The sequence below is a fragment of the Blennius ocellaris genome (genome assembly GCF_963422515.1).
Source record: "Blennius ocellaris genome assembly, chromosome: 15".
Taxonomy (NCBI): Eukaryota; Metazoa; Chordata; class Actinopteri; order Blenniiformes; family Blenniidae; genus Blennius; species Blennius ocellaris.
Genome location: NC_137664.1, coordinates 23,657,076 through 23,673,992, shown reverse-complemented (window position 1 = coordinate 23,673,992; position 16,917 = coordinate 23,657,076).

Here is a 16,917-nt window from a genome sequence, read left to right as displayed (position 1 = left end):
CTTTCTGTTTCCGACTGTTTTCGGAACTTTTGGGAACTCCGTGGGCGGACACGCTCAGCGGATCCATCAGCTGTTGGCGCTGCGCAACACCGCTCTCTCTCCCAACACGGAATGGACGATTCCAGTGGAGAGTAAGAGAAAGAGACGAGGCTGCAGAGCAGGACGGAGGAAACAGGAGAGGACACGTAGGTTCCGTCCATTCATTCCATGCATCACTATGGGAAACGTCCGGTCGCTCGCGAACAAAACGGACGAGCTCGCGGCCGGAGGGACTTCAGAGAGTGCAGCCTGCTGTGCTTCACGGAGACCTGGCTGACGGAGGAGACACCGGACTCGGTCGTTTCCCTGGAGGGCTTCAAGATGGTACGTGCGCACCGGAATGTGGCTGGGAAGAAGAGAGGCGGAGGAGTGGCGCTGTTTATTACCGAGACACGGTGCGACCCCGCGCACGTCTCCATCAAATAAACACGTTTATTTGAACAAAATCAAGATTGTTCTTTATTAATTCATTTCAGGCAGATGGCACTTCACATGTGTACAATCACTACGTACCAATATTCATATAGTCTGTATTTGCACACATACAAATACATATATAGAGCCTATGATGATAATCTAAATAAATGATACCTTGTGAAAATATATTCAGAGAAGATAGATCATTCATATTTAAGTATATCCACACACATATAAACGTACATACCTGATATATGTACTTAACATGCCTGAAAATGGGCAGGAAGAAGTCAAATGATCAAATACTCCATAGGTCTACTTCATAAATATCTTTCTGTATTAAAAATTGGGAAAAAATAGATATATATATACACACACGCACACAGAATGTATAGATAGGTATTCCACCTGCCCTGTGGTTGGCAATAAAATAGTCCCATTCATGAATGCTAATAGCCTCTTGATGATCCAACTGTTCTTTGGAGGTGAAGATGAATTTCAGACATTTGGTGAAGCAGCATATGTCTGAAATGAATTGATCAAAAATAAATACATCTAAAGTTGGTTCTGGTTGATGACTTACCTATTGTCTAGTATCTTACATCTGTTTACAATGTATTCCTATTATTTTTCATTATTTCTTTTAAAATATGTGTCATGCACAATCTGCTTCTCCATCGTGTGTGTGTGTGTGTGTGTTGTGTTTTATCAATGACCTATCATAATTCACAAACCAGAACATTCTATTATTGTTTATTCCAATATGAGCATTAAAACACACCAAACCATGTGTCCAGTATCAGAACTGCATGTCTGAAGTTTGCAGGTGAAGATCCGTTCAGTATTCAGCGAGTTGTGATTGATTCAAGTCTCGCTGTCGTCTACAAAAGTAATTTTAAATGTACCCCCATCTTCCATAATTGTTTTACATTCTTTAAGTACCTTGGTTTTACAATCCTAACAAAAGTCCCCTCTGAGTTTGATTATCTACAGGCCACCCAAGTCTAACAGTGGTTTTATCCTTCTTCATGTTCACGTTTGACAAAGTCCATATTCTTAGTGATTTTAACATTCATGTCTGCTGCCCTTCTCAATCTCTGGGCAAGCGGGCCATGCTAGAAAATGTGAAAATGATTGGCTCCTGAGGATCCACAGAGCCTCCAGCATAAGTCCCCACTACCCTGGTGTCTCTTTTGAATAGGTGTGATGAAAAACCTGACTATTTTCTTCCAACAAAACTCTCGCCAGGTGTTGGAGCCAGAAGGGATCCAACGTAATCTCCATATATTCATCCAATCTTCATTTGCAGTTTGTATATTACCTTCCATTTCCCCATCTCCTCTCAATGTACTCTGTGTTGGGGTTTGTTTTTAGTTTTTTTATACCAGATTATTTTGATACCAGATTATTTGATCTGTCTGCCAATATTAAATTCTCGGCGAAGTAATGCTGCGCCTTCATCAATCGGATCATTATCAAAAGCACATTCCATATTGAGGGAATAAAGTTCACGTCTAATTTGCCTCTGGAATAAGGCACTGCAGAACTGTTTCGCCAAAACTCCCCCGCTGAATGAGGAAATGAAATCCCGTGCCCGTCTGAAAGGGGGCGGAGCCAGAGCAAAACTCCGTGTTCACTGACAAAAACCTGCTCCCGACCAGGTTAGTTCTAGAGCGTCTGTTGCCCCGGTAACTGACCGAAAGTTGACGTTGCCCCGCTTCGTGAAACAGGCTTGAGTTACCCCACTTCCTCCGGTTTGAGTTACCTCCCGTCGTGAAATGGAAAACCCCGCATTTCCCTCAACTCGGTGTTCATTAACCTGGGGTAATCGATAAACCTGCTTCGTGAAACGGACCTCTGGAGTCACTCTGAACCAGGGTCGCACTCAAACCCATGGAAAGAAGCAAGTGATGATGATCAAATATACAGTAAATAAAGCGCTGGTCAGTCAGAGCAGTGGTTTTCAACTTCATTACAACCCTGGAGCCTCCACCGGTCTATCTGGCCTTCACCAAAACATTCTAGTGAAGCCAAACCCCAGTGGTGCGCTGGGGGGCGAGTCAGCTCTCTATCTACACATTAAACAACGTTTTAAAGTTGATTGGATTCTGTTTGAGATGGACGAAGTAAAGTAGTGGTTCAGAAATGGAGTGGTTACGAGATAAAAACACTAATATTTCTCAGAAATGGATCGTGACATTAATATTATTGTAAAACTTGTGAAAGTACGTAGATATAATTGAACATAGAATACATATTTGTCAAAACTGTTTTCAAACCATTGGTGATGCAAATTTAGCCACACAAATTACTTTAAATAAGTGTTGTTTATTTTTCATGGAAGTGTTGTGTCAGGAACTTGGACTGAGGTTCCCTTTAAGAGTGGGCGGGCCATAGGTCTGGGCGCTCCAGCACCGCACCTGTGGCCACTTTCATATCATCACCCTGCCCTATATATATGTCCTGTCTGTGTTTAGTCATTGTTGGTTTGTTAGTCTACCATGTCTCGTCTGTCCTGTCCAGTACTGTCAACATAAAATAAAAGACTTGTTTGAATCCAGCCTGCCTCCAGAGTCCTGCACTTGGGTCCTGTCCGTGATCCGTGACAGAACAAACCAACCATCATGGACCCAGCGGACTCTGGTCACCAGCTGCTAGGAGCAGTTGGGTGGCAGGGAGACCGGCTCACTCAACACGACGAGCAGTTGTCTGGTTTAACGGCGGGTCTCCACGACCTTGCTCATCGACACACGTCAGTGGAAAGTCAACTGAACCAACTCACCGGTCACCTCCAGCAGCTCATCACTCGCCTCTCGGTCCCAGAGGTTCGGGCTGCCGCTGCCGCCGCAGTGCCGCCAGCTGCCGCCGCTGCCGCCCTCGTGATGCTGCCGTCACCGCTCTCAAGTCCAGCGCGCTTCTCGGGGGACTCCGGGGATTCGCGACCCTTCCTGGTCCAGTGTGGTCTCCACTTCGAGATGCAGCCGGGGGCGTTCCCAACAGAGAAGTCCAGGGTCGCGTACATCATCTCCCACCTGTCCGGCAGAGCGGAGGCTTGGGCCACCGCAGAATGGAACCGCCAATCCCGGCTGTGTGACTCGGTGGACGAGTTCGCAGCCGCGCTGTCTAAGATCTTCGATCGGCGTCCCGGCGGACAGGAGGCGGCTCGAGCGCTGGCAGCGCTGCGTCAAGGAGGGAGGTCGGTGATCGATTACGCGATTGAGTTTCGCACCCTCTCCGCAGACTGCACCTGGAACGATGCGTCACTGCGGGACACCTTTCTCTACGGGCTGGCCAGCCCGGTTCGCGACCAGCTCTTCCTGAGGGATCTCCCCGACGACTTGGACTCCCTCATTGCCCTGGCGGTCAAGATGGAGAATCGTCTGACGGTCCGTGATCGCCTGAGGCAGACTGACCAGCAGGGAGGAGAATCCAGGAGCGCACGGGATGAGCACGCCCCTCTCCGTCCCGCCTCCCAGCAGGAGCAGGCCCCGAGTGCTGCACAGCTTCCGGAGGAGCCGATGCAGCTTGGCCGCACCAGCATCTCCACGCAGGAGCGGCATCGGCGCCTGACCGGCGGCCTGTGTCTGTACTGTGGTCAGCACGGGCACAGAGCTGCAGCGTGTCCTCTTAAAGGGACAGGCTCACCTGGGTTCAGGAGGGCCCCGGTGAGTCTTAAGAATTCCTCCACTGCGCCTTTAAGAAGACTCACACCGGCTCAACTGAGGTATGCCGACACCACCTTGGACATTGAGGTTTTCATTGACTCTGGTGCAGATGAGAACTTTATGGACCTTAAGTGGGCTGAGAGACATAATATCCCCACTGAACTGTTATCAGTGCCCTTGAAGGCTTTTGCTTTAGACGGACGCAAAATATTTTCCATTGATAAAAAGACTCTTTCTGTTCAGTTATTGTTTGGTCCCTCCCATTTTGAGGAGATTTCATTTCATTTAGGTTTAAGTCCGTCCTACCCAGTTATCCTGGGCCTCCCTTGGTTATGTTTGCACAAGCCCCATATTGACTGGGAGTCGGGGGTTATTTTGAGTTGGGGAGGGGATTGTTCCGAGCATTGTCGGTCAGTGTCGGGAGTTAAGGTAGCAGCTGTGGAGGTTCCTGTATATCCGGATCTCGAGCGAGTTCCCAGCTGCTACCATGATCTAAGGGAGGTGTTCAATAAGGGGAAAGCAACATCCCTGCCACCGCATCGTCCTTATGACTGTGCCATTGACTTATTGCCAGGTACCACTCCCCCCAAGGGTCGCATTTACTCGCTGTCACAACCCGAGAATCAGGCCATGAAAGAGTACATTGAGTCTGGCTTAGAGGCTGGGATAATCAGACCCTCGTCCTCCCCTGCAGGGGCGGGATTTTTCTTTGTATCCAAGAAGGACAAGACCCTTCGACCGTGCATTGATTATAGGGGCCTCAATGCGATAACCGTTAAGAACCGCTACCCACTACCTCTCATGACTTCGGCCTTTGAGCGCCTGCAGGGAGCCAAGGTCTTTACTAAACTGGACTTGCGCAATGCATACCACCTGGTCCGGATTAGGCACGGGGACGAGTGGAAGACAGCGTTTAACACACCTTCTGGCCACTACGAGTATCTGGTGATGCCCTTCGGGTTATGTAATGCTCCTGCAGTTTTCCAAGGTCTAGTCAATGACGTGCTGAGAGACGCATTGAATAAGTTTCTGTTTGTGTACCTCGATGACATTTTGATTTTTTCGTCAGATCTAGCCAGTCATGTCAGTCATGTTCGTTATGTTTTGGAGCGTCTTCTGAGCAACGACTTGTTTGTCAAAGCCGAGAAATGTGTGTTTCATGCTCCCACAGTTTCTTTTCTCGGACACGTCATCTCAGAGGGGAGGGTGGAGATGGACAGAGAGAAGGTCAGGGCTGTAGCTGATTGGCCAACCCCGGGTAACCGCAAACAACTGCTCCGTTTTTTGGGGTTTGCTAACTTCTACCGGCGGTTTATCAGGGGATTCAGTTCCATCGCGGCGCCACTACATACCTTGACTTCCCCCAAGGTCCCGTTTGCTTGGGGTCCCTCAGCTGAGCAGGCGTTTTCGGAGCTCAGGGCCAGGTTCACCTCGTCTCCCGTGCTTGGTGTCGCGGACCCTGGACGGCAGTTTGTGGTGGAGGTGGACGCGTCAGATGTCGGGGTCGGGGCAGTGCTCTCTCAACGCAGCAGTGAGGATGGGAAGCTGCACCCTTGTGCCTTTTTTTCCAGGCGGCTGACCCCGGCTGAGGAGAACTATGACATTGGCAATCGCGAGCTCCTGGCCATCAAGGCTGCGCTGGAGGAGTGGAGACACTATCTGGAGGGCGCAGAGCACCCGTTTGTGGTATGGACTGACCATCGAAACCTCGAATACATCAAGTCAGCCAAGAGACTAAATTCTCGACAAGCTCGGTGGGCGCTGTTCTTCACCCGGTTCGACTTTGTGGTTTCATATCGGCCGGGGTCTAAGAATGTGAAGCCTGACGCCCTTTCCCGGGTCTTTGAGCCGGATCCTGCTCCTCATTCCCCCACACCAATTTTACCTCCGACCTGTGTGGTGGGGGCGGTGACGTGGGAGATTGAGGAGCAGGTTCGACGGGCTCTGGAGGGGGTGACGGTGCCGCCAGGTTGTCCTCCCAATCGCCTGTTTGTGTGTCCCCCGGTACGATCTAGTGTCATTCAATGGGCTCACACTAACCTTCTGTCTTGCCACCCAGGAACTCAGCGCACCATGTTTGTGGTGAAACAGCGCTTCTGGTGGCCAGCAATGAACAGGGAGGTCCGGGAGTATGTCCGGGCTTGCCCTGTCTGTGCGCGTAACAAGACCTCGCGGTCTCGCCCCTCTGGTCTGTTGCAGCCGCTCCCGGTACCCACTCGACCATGGGCAGACCTGTCAATAGATTTTGTAACTGGCCTCCCGGACGCGGAAGGGTTTACCACCATCCTCACCGTAGTGGACCGGTTCTCCAAGATGGCCCACTTCGTGCCCCTAGTGAAACTCCCATCGGCCAAGGAGCTGGCAGAGGTCATGCTCACACAGGTGTTCCGCCTTCACGGGTTCCCGCGGGACATTGTTTCTGACAGGGGGCCTCAGTTCGTGTCTCGATTTTGGAGGGAGTTTTGCAGGCTGTTGGGTAGTACGGTGAGCCTTTCGTCCGGGTACCACCCAGAGTCGAACGGCCAGACGGAGAGGGTGAACCAGGAGCTGGAGTCCATCCTTCGTTGCCTGGTCTCTGACAGCCCAGCTGCTTGGTACAGGCAGTTAGTCTGGGTGGAATACGCACACAATTCCCTTCCCTGTTCGTCCACTGGGCTGTCTCCCTTTGAGTGTGTGTATGGTTACCAACCTCCCCTGTTCCCTGCCCTGGAGTCGGAGGTTAGTGTCCCGTCAGCTCTGGCAATGGTGCGGCGATGCAAGCGCGCTTGGCTCAAGGCCAGAGAGAAGCTCTTGCAGTGTTCTGCTGAGCGCAAGCGGCTTGCAGACCGGCGCCGGGTTCCCGCACCAGCGTATGATGTTGGTCAGCGTGTGTGGCTCTCCACCCGGGACCTGCCTATCCGTTCAGACGCGAAGAAGCTGGCGTCAAGGTTTATTGGACCTTATCCCATAGTGAAGCTGGTTGGCCCCTCTGCAGTCCGCCTTCGTTTGCCCCGCTCGCTTCGCGTCCACCCCACCTTTCATGTGTCGAAGGTTAAACCTGCCCGGGAAAGCCCCCTGGTTCCCTCCTCAAGAGCCCCTCCTCCCCCCCGTATTGTAGAGGGTGAGGAGGTTTTTTCAGTCAGGCGGCTCCTGGCAGCTCGCCGGCGTGGGCGGGGGTTTCAATACCTGGTTGACTGGGAGGGGTATGGCCCTGAGGAACGTGCCTGGGTACCTGCTAGGGACATCTTGGACCCAGACATGATCCGGGACTTCCACAGGCAGCATCCTGAGATGCCTGGGCCGTCTGGAGCCGGTCGTGGAGGGGGGGGGGGTACTGTCAGGAACTTGGACTGAGGTTCCCTTTAAGAGTGGGCGGGCCATAGGTCTGGGCGCTCCAGCACCGCACCTGTGGCCACTTTCATATCATCACCCTGCCCTATATATATGTCCTGTCTGTGTTTAGTCATTGTTGGTTTGTTAGTCTACCATGTCTCGTCTGTCCTGTCCAGTACTGTCAACATAAAATAAAAGACTTGTTTGAATCCAGCCTGCCTCCAGAGTCCTGCACTTGGGTCCTGTCCGTGATCCGTGACATGTTGGGGTGGAGAGGTGGAGAGGTGGAGGTGGTGGAGGCCCTGTTGGTGCTGGTCCACGTGGTCCAGGGTGGCTTCGCTGCTCTCCAGGGTCCACTGAACTTCCTGTAGGGGAACAAACAGCGAGAGATGATGAACTGGCTGACCTGAACTCTGACAAGAGAAGCTTTTAGTAATCAATGTGTCTGAATTCATTCAGCAACCACTCTCTGGGGTGTCTACTCTCGTAAATATTCTGCATGATAAGACAACGGGTTCTTACCTCATCGTCCTCTTGAGCTGCCTCTCCAGCAGAGACCCTTCATGTGGGCCATCTGCAGAGCTTCAACCGTGAGGTGGAGGACTGCTGCATCGCTCCATCCCCTCCATCCTGCCTGGGCTTCACTTGCTGCTCATCCCACTGACGTTGCTTGTCCAGTTGACGTAGCTTGGCCAGTAGACGTTGCTTGGCCAGTTGGCGTTGCTCGGCCAGTAGGCGTTGCTCATCCAGCTGCCGTTGCTCATCCCACTGACGTTGCTCGGCCAGTTGACGTTGCTTGGCCAGTAGACGTTGCTTGGCCAGTTGGCGTTGCTCGGCCAGTTGACGTTGCTTGGCCAGTTGGCGTTGCTCGGCCAGTTGGCGTTGCTCGGCCAGTAGACGTTGCTTGGCCAGTTGGCGTTGCTCGGCCAGTTGGCGTTGCTCGGCCAGTTGGCGTTGCTCAGCCAGCTGACGTTGCTCATCCCGCTGATGTTGCTCATCCCGCTGACATTGCTCATCCCGCTGACGTTGCTCATCCCACTGATGTTCCACAGCCAGCTGACGTTGCTTGGCCAGTTGACGTTGCTCGGCCAGCTGACGTTGTTTGGCCAGTTGACGTTGCTCGGCCAGCTGACGTTGCTCGGCCAGTTGACGTTGCTTGGCCAGTTGACGTTGCTTGGCCAGTTGACGTTGCTCGGCCAGTTGACGTTGCTCGGCCATCTCACGCTCCTCGGCCAGCTGACGTTGCTTGGCCAGTTGACGTTGCTCGGCCAGCTGACGTTGCTCGGCCAGTTGACGTTGCTCGGCCAGTTGACGTTGCTCGGCCAGCTGACGTTGCTCGGCCAGTTGACGTTGCTCGGCCAGCTGACGTTGCTCGGCCAGTTGACGTTGCTCGGCCACCTCACGCTCCTCGGCCATCTCACGCTCCTCGGCCAGCTGACGTTGCTCGGCCATCTCACGCTCCTCGGCCAGCTGACGTTGCTCGGCCATCTCACGCTCCTCGGCCAGCTGACGTTGCTCGGCCAACTGACATTGCTCGGACAGTTTACACCACTCGGCCAGCTGACGTTGCCGAACATGCTTATATTTCTCAGCCATTCTATTGTCACGCTTCTTGGTCAGCTGAAGTTCCACGGCCAGTTGACATTGCTCGGCCACCTGACGTTGCTCAGCCACCTGACATTGCTCAGCCACCTGACATTGCTTGGACAGTTTAAACCACTTGGCCAGCAGACGTTGCTTGGACAGTTTACGCCACTTAGTCAGCTGACATTGCCTGACGTGCTTATATTTCACAGCCGTTCGTTTGTCACGCTTCTTAGTCAGCTTATGTTGCAGGGCCAGTTGACCTTGCTCGGCCAGTTGACCTTGCTCGGCCAGCTGACGTTGCTCGGCCAGCTGACGTTGCTCGGCCACCTGACGTTGCTCAGCCAGCTGACGTTGCTTGGCCAGTTTGCACCACTTGGCCAGCTGACGTTGCTTAGCCAGTTTACACCACTTGGTCAGCTGAGATTGCCTGACGTGCTTATATTTCACAGCCGTTCGCTTGTCACGCTGCTTGGCCAGCTGACGTTGCAGGGCCAGTTGACCTTGCTCGGCCACCTGACGTTGCTCGGCTACCTGACGTTGCTTGGCCAGCTGACGTTGCTTGGCGAGTTGATGTTGCTCCTCAGGTTGTGGCTGCAACTGCTGCTGTAATTTGAAGTAGAAAATGAGAGGAAAATGAGGATGCGTCCATAAAAATTAGCAACACAGAAAAGCAGAAAGAGGCACAGAGATGTATGCAAACACACACGCCAACAAATAATTAAGCCCAAAATGCAGGATTAAGCAGAAACAAAGAGCCTAACGAGGTGTGGTCAGATAGAGACGACAGCAATGGAGGAAAACACAGGAGGAAAAGGGTAGAGGATGGAGGATCAATGTGACAGACAGTGAAGGAAGATGAATTGAAAGGCTCGGGACAATGCAGAGAAAGGTCAGCAAACAGGAGCGTAAATATGTCAACAAATTAATACAAGATGGCACAAAAAACAGAAAAGCGAGGAAAGACACTGTGAACATCCATAGGACACTGGGAGGAAGACGTCACAATGCTCTTCTTCAAAATCATTGAAAAGTCAGGCCACATTTCCACACTTATTGTCAGGAGTACACCAAATCGATATGGTTTGTTTAGTTCAGCCGAATCAGTTGATCTAATTCTGGATTTTGTAGAAGGAGGTATACAGAATGTACCTACTGCAACCTACAGTAAATGATAGAGCTATAGCAGATGGTACTGTTGTAGCTGGAGTTCAGAAATACTCCATTGTTCATTTAAGAGGGTATGAAATATGAATTTAAGCATATATTATATACTGGTCTGGATTCTGCCTAGAGGGATCAACCATACTCGCCATGAGTTGCATTGCCAGGGAATTATTATAATTCTAAAGAGCACTTACCTGGGGAACGTTGGAACCTGAAGACTGAGGGGCCCAGGGTTGTGGGGCCCAGACCTGAGGGGGCTGAGGGGGTTGTGGTGCCCAGGGCAGAGGGGGTTGTGGTGCCATAGGCTCAGTGGGTTTTGGTGCCCAGGGCATAGGGGTTTGTTTTGCCCAGGGCTGAGGGGTTTGTTTTGCCCAGGGCTGCAGGGGTTGTGTTGCCCAGGATTGAGGGGGTTGTGGTGCACTGGACTCAGGGGGTGGTGGTGCCCAGGGATGAGGGAGTTGTGGTGCACTGGACTCAGGAGGTGGTGGTGCCCAGGGCTGAGGGGGTTGTGGTGCCCTGGGCTCAGGGGGTGGTGGTGCCCAGGGCTGAGGGAGTTCTGGTGCCCTAGACTCAGGGGGTGGTGGTGCCAAGGGCTGAGGGAGTTGTGGTGCCCTGGGCTCAGGGGGTGGTGGTGCCCAGGGCTGAGGGAGTTGTGGTGCCCTAGACTCAGGGGGTGGTGGTGCCCAGGGCGGAGGGAGTTGTGGTGCCCTGGGCTCAGGGGGTGGGGGTGCCCAGGGCTGAGAGAGTTGTGGTGCACTGGACTCAAGGGGTTTTGGTGCCCAGGGCTGAGCGAGTTGTAGCGCCCTGGGCTCAGGGGGCGGTGGTGCCAAGGGCTGAGGGAGTTGTGGTGCCCAGGGCTCAATGGGTGGTGGTGCCCAGGGCTGAGGGAGTTGTGGTGCCCTAGACTCAAGGGGTTGTGGTGCCCAGGGCTGAGGGGCTTGTTTTTCCCAGGGCTGAGGGGGTTGTGGTGCCCTGGGCTCAGGGGGTTGTTTTGCCCAGGGTTGAGGGGATTGTGGTGCCCTGGGTTCAGGGGTTTTTGGTGCCCAGAGCTGAGGGAGTTGTGGTGCACTGGACTCAGGGGGTGGTGGTGCCCAGGGCTGAGGGAGTTGTGGTGCCCTAGACTCAAGGGGTTGTGGTGCCCAGGGTTGAGGGGATTGTGGTGCCCTGGGTTCAGGGGGGTTTGGTGCCCAGGGCTCAGGGGGTGGTGGTGCCCAGAGCTGAGGGAGTTGTGGTGCCCTGGGCTCAGGGGGTGGTGGTGCCCAGGGCTGAGGGAGTTGTGGTGCCCTGGGTTCAGGGGGGTTTGGTGCCCAGGGCTGAGGGAGTTGTGGTGCCCTAGACTCAAGGGGTTGTGGTGCCCAGGGCTGAGGAGTTTGTTTTGCCCAGGGCTGAGGGGGTTGTGGTGCCCTGGGTTCAGGGGGGTTTGGTGCCCAGGGCTGAGGGAGTTGTGGTGCCCTGGGCTCAGGGGGTGGTGGTGCCCAGGGCTGAGGGAGTTGTGGTGCCCTAGACTCAAGGGGTTGTGGTGCCCAGGTCTGAGGAGTTTGTTTTGCCCAGGGCTGAGGGAGTTGTGGTGCCCTGGGTTCAGGGGGGTTTGGTGCCCAGGGCTGAGGGAGTTGTGGTGCCCTGGGCTCAGGGGGTCGTGGTGCCCAGGGCTGAGGGAGTTGTGGTGCCCTAGACTCAAGGGGTTGTGGTGCCCAGGGCTGAGGAGTTTGTTTTGCCCAGGGCTGAGGGGGTTGTGGTGCCCAGGGCTGAGGGGTTTTTGGTGCACTGGGCTCAGGGGGTTTTGGTGCCCAGGGCTGAGGGAGTTGTAGTGTCCTGGGCTCAGGGAGTTGTAGCGCCCTGGGCTCAGGGAGTTGTAGCGCCCTGGGCTCAGGGAGTTGTGGTGCCCAGGGCTGAGAGGGTTGTGGTGCCCTGAGCTCAGGGGGTTGTGTTCCCCAGGGCCCAGGGGGTTGTAGCGCCCTGGGCTCAGGGAGTTGTAGCGCCCTGGGCTCAGGGAGTTGTGGTGCCAAGGGCTGAGAGGGTTGTTTTGCCCAGGGCTGAGAGGGTTGTGGTGCCCTGGGCTCAGGGGGTTGTGTTCCCCAGGGCCCAGGGGGTTGTGGGTAAGTGACGAATGAGCTCATGGTCAAGGTTGATTGTTTATCCAGGAAACAGCTGTAAAAGTATTAATCTCGATGTGCTTGAAGTGAATGACTGAATTATCTAGGAAGCTGTGAAGATGATGGGACTTTAAGGCCTTTTTTGCTTTGATCATCAAAGACATCCAGGATGTCAACATGTTGTCAACAGGATGCATCCTTTCATCTTTAGCACTGGTTTGTGACATCAAAGGCAAATTAGGCCACGCCCCCAGCCTGCATGAAATATGTTGCCTCCTTTTCAATGTCTTTACATTTACACAGAATTGTGTGAATGCTGGAGTAAAATCCACAATAACTTTTCAGTCTTCTGTGTGCGATATGTATGATATTACTTACACAACATTGTTTACAAAATGAACCCAGCAAAATGAAGCCGGACCTCACGAAGCTGTGGGACCTCCATTTGGCAGTCATTCGGACGGTCAATTTTCGGAAAAGGCTGCCAAAAAAAATACAGATGTGTTGCTCAAAGCCTCTGAAATATGTGTATAACTGCTATCACTACCTTTCACCATCTAATTTTGCTTTAATTAATCTTTTTATCGCCAAAATGTAGCAAATTAGCCACTCAAGTACACAACACAGACATGACTTCCAGGTTGTAGTATGCCCAGTAACCAGCAACGTGATTGGACAATTGATACCATGTGGTTTTGGCTGTTTTACGTTTTTTCTTTATAGTGGTGAATCGTGTTGCCACCGCGCACAGTATGAGACTACTTTTGTTACTTTTGCTTTCTGTTTCCGACTGTTTTCGGAACTTTTGGGAACTCCGTGGGCGGACACGCTCAGCGGATCCATCAGCTGTTGGCGCTGCGCAACACCGCTCTCTCTCCCAACACGGAATGGACGATTCCAGTGGAGAGTAAGAGAAAGAGACGAGGCTGCAGAGCAGGACGGAGGAAACAGGAGAGGACACGTAGGTTCCGTCCATTCATTCCATGCATCACTATGGGAAACGTCCGGTCGCTCGCGAACAAAACGGACGAGCTCGCGGCCGGAGGGACTTCAGAGAGTGCAGCCTGCTGTGCTTCACGGAGACCTGGCTGACGGAGGAGACACCGGACTCGGTCGTTTCCCTGGAGGGCTTCAAGATGGTACGTGCGCACCGGAATGTGGCTGGGAAGAAGAGAGGCGGAGGAGTGGCGCTGTTTATTACCGAGACACGGTGCGACCCCGCGCACGTCTCCATCAAATAAACACGTTTATTTGAACAAAATCAAGATTGTTCTTTATTAATTCATTTCAGGCAGATGGCACTTCACATGTGTACAATCACTACGTACCAATATTCATATAGTCTGTATTTGCACACATACAAATACATATATAGAGCCTATGATGATAATCTAAATAAATGATACCTTGTGAAAATATATTCAGAGAAGATAGATCATTCATATTTAAGTATATCCACACACATATAAACGTACATACCTGATATATGTACTTAACATGCCTGAAAATGGGCAGGAAGAAGTCAAATGATCAAATACTCCATAGGTCTACTTCATAAATATCTTTCTGTATTAAAAATTGGGAAAAAATAGATATATATATACACACACGCACACAGAATGTATAGATAGGTATTCCACCTGCCCTGTGGTTGGCAATAAAATAGTCCCATTCATGAATGCTAATAGCCTCTTGATGATCCAACTGTTCTTTGGAGGTGAAGATGAATTTCAGACATTTGGTGAAGCAGCATATGTCTGAAATGAATTGATCAAAAATAAATACATCTAAAGTTGGTTCTGGTTGATGACTTACCTATTGTCTAGTATCTTACATCTGTTTACAATGTATTCCTATTATTTTTCATTATTTCTTTTAAAATATGTGTCATGCACAATCTGCTTCTCCATCGTGTGTGTGTGTGTGTGTGTTGTGTTTTATCAATGACCTATCATAATTCACAAACCAGAACATTCTATTATTGTTTATTCCAATATGAGCATTAAAACACACCAAACCATGTGTCCAGTATCAGAACTGCATGTCTGAAGTTTGCAGGTGAAGATCCGTTCAGTATTCAGCGAGTTGTGATTGATTCAAGTCTCGCTGTCGTCTACAAAAGTAATTTTAAATGTACCCCCATCTTCCATAATTGTTTTACATTCTTTAAGTAGCTTGGTTTTACAATCCTAACAAAAGTCCCCTCTGAGTTTGATTATCTACAGGCCACCCAAGTCTAACAGTGGTTTTATCCTTCTTCATGTTCACGTTTGACAAAGTCCATATTCTTAGTGATTTTAACATTCATGTCTGCTGCCCTTCTCAATCTCTGGGCAAGCGGGCCATGCTAGAAAATGTGAAAATGATTGGCTCCTGAGGATCCACAGAGCCTCCAGCATAAGTCCCCACTACCCTGGTGTCTCTTTTGAATAGGTGTGATGAAAAACCTGACTATTTTCTTCCAACAAAACTCTCGCCAGGTGTTGGAGCCAGAAGGGATCCAACGTAATCTCCATATATTCATCCAATCTTCATTTGCAGTTTGTATATTACCTTCCATTTCCCCATCTCCTCTCAATGTACTCTGTGTTGGGGTTTGTTTTTAGTTTTTTTATACCAGATTATTTTGATACCAGATTATTTGATCTGTCTGCCAATATTAAATTCTCGGCGAAGTAATGCTGCGCCTTCATCAATCGGATCATTATCAAAAGCACATTCCATATTGAGGGAATAAAGTTCACGTCTAATTTGCCTCTGGAATAAGGCACTGCAGAACTGTTTCGCCAAAACTCCCCCGCTGAATGAGGAAATGAAATCCCGTGCCCGTCTGAAAGGGGGCGGAGCCAGAGCAAAACTCCGTGTTCACTGACAAAAACCTGCTCCCGACCAGGTTAGTTCTAGAGCGTCTGTTGCCCCGGTAACTGACCGAAAGTTGACGTTGCCCCGCTTCGTGAAACAGGCTTGAGTTACCCCACTTCCTCCGGTTTGAGTTACCTCCCGTCGTGAAATGGAAAACCCCGCATTTCCCTCAACTCGGTGTTCATTAACCTGGGGTAATCGATAAACCTGCTTCGTGAAACGGACCTCTGGAGTCACTCTGAACCAGGGTCGCACTCAAACCCATGGAAAGAAGCAAGTGATGATGATCAAATATACAGTAAATAAAGCGCTGGTCAGTCAGAGCAGTGGTTTTCAACTTCATTACAACCCTGGAGCCTCCACCGGTCTATCTGGCCTTCACCAAAACATTCTAGTGAAGCCAAACCCCAGTGGTGCGCTGGGGGGCGAGTCAGCTCTCTATCTACACATTAAACAACGTTTTAAAGTTGATTGGATTCTGTTTGAGATGGACGAAGTAAAGTAGTGGTTCAGAAATGGAGTGGTTACGAGATAAAAACACTAATATTTCTCAGAAATGGATCGTGACATTAATATTATTGTAAAACTTGTGAAAGTACGTAGATATAATTGAACATAGAATACATATTTGTCAAAACTGTTTTCAAACCATTGGTGATGCAAATTTAGCCACACAAATTACTTTAAATAAGTGTTGTTTATTTTTCATGGAAGTGTTGTGTCAGGAACTTGGACTGAGGTTCCCTTTAAGAGTGGGCGGGCCATAGGTCTGGGCGCTCCAGCACCGCACCTGTGGCCACTTTCATATCATCACCCTGCCCTATATATATGTCCTGTCTGTGTTTAGTCATTGTTGGTTTGTTAGTCTACCATGTCTCGTCTGTCCTGTCCAGTACTGTCAACATAAAATAAAAGACTTGTTTGAATCCAGCCTGCCTCCAGAGTCCTGCACTTGGGTCCTGTCCGTGATCCGTGACAGAACAAACCAACCATCATGGACCCAGCGGACTCTGGTCACCAGCTGCTAGGAGCAGTTGGGTGGCAGGGAGACCGGCTCACTCAACACGACGAGCAGTTGTCTGGTTTAACGGCGGGTCTCCACGACCTTGCTCATCGACACACGTCAGTGGAAAGTCAACTGAACCAACTCACCGGTCACCTCCAGCAGCTCATCACTCGCCTCTCGGTCCCAGAGGTTCGGGCTGCCGCTGCCGCCGCAGTGCCGCCAGCTGCCGCCGCTGCCGCCCTCGTGATGCTGCCGTCACCGCTCTCAAGTCCAGCGCGCTTCTCGGGGGACTCCGGGGATTCGCGACCCTTCCTGGTCCAGTGTGGTCTCCACTTCGAGATGCAGCCGGGGGCGTTCCCAACAGAGAAGTCCAGGGTCGCGTACATCATCTCCCACCTGTCCGGCAGAGCGGAGGCTTGGGCCACCGCAGAATGGAACCGCCAATCCCGGCTGTGTGACTCGGTGGACGAGTTCGCAGCCGCGCTGTCTAAGATCTTCGATCGGCGTCCCGGCGGACAGGAGGCGGCTCGAGCGCTGGCAGCGCTGCGTCAAGGAGGGAGGTCGGTGATCGATTACGCGATTGAGTTTCGCACCCTCTCCGCAGACTGCACCTGGAACGATGCGTCACTGCGGGACACCTTTCTCTACGGGCTGGCCAGCCCGGTTCGCGACCAGCTCTTCCTGAGGGATCTCCCCGACGACTTGGACTCCCTCATTGCCCTGGCGGTCAAGATGGAGAATCGTCTGACGGTCCGTGATCGCCTGAGGCAGA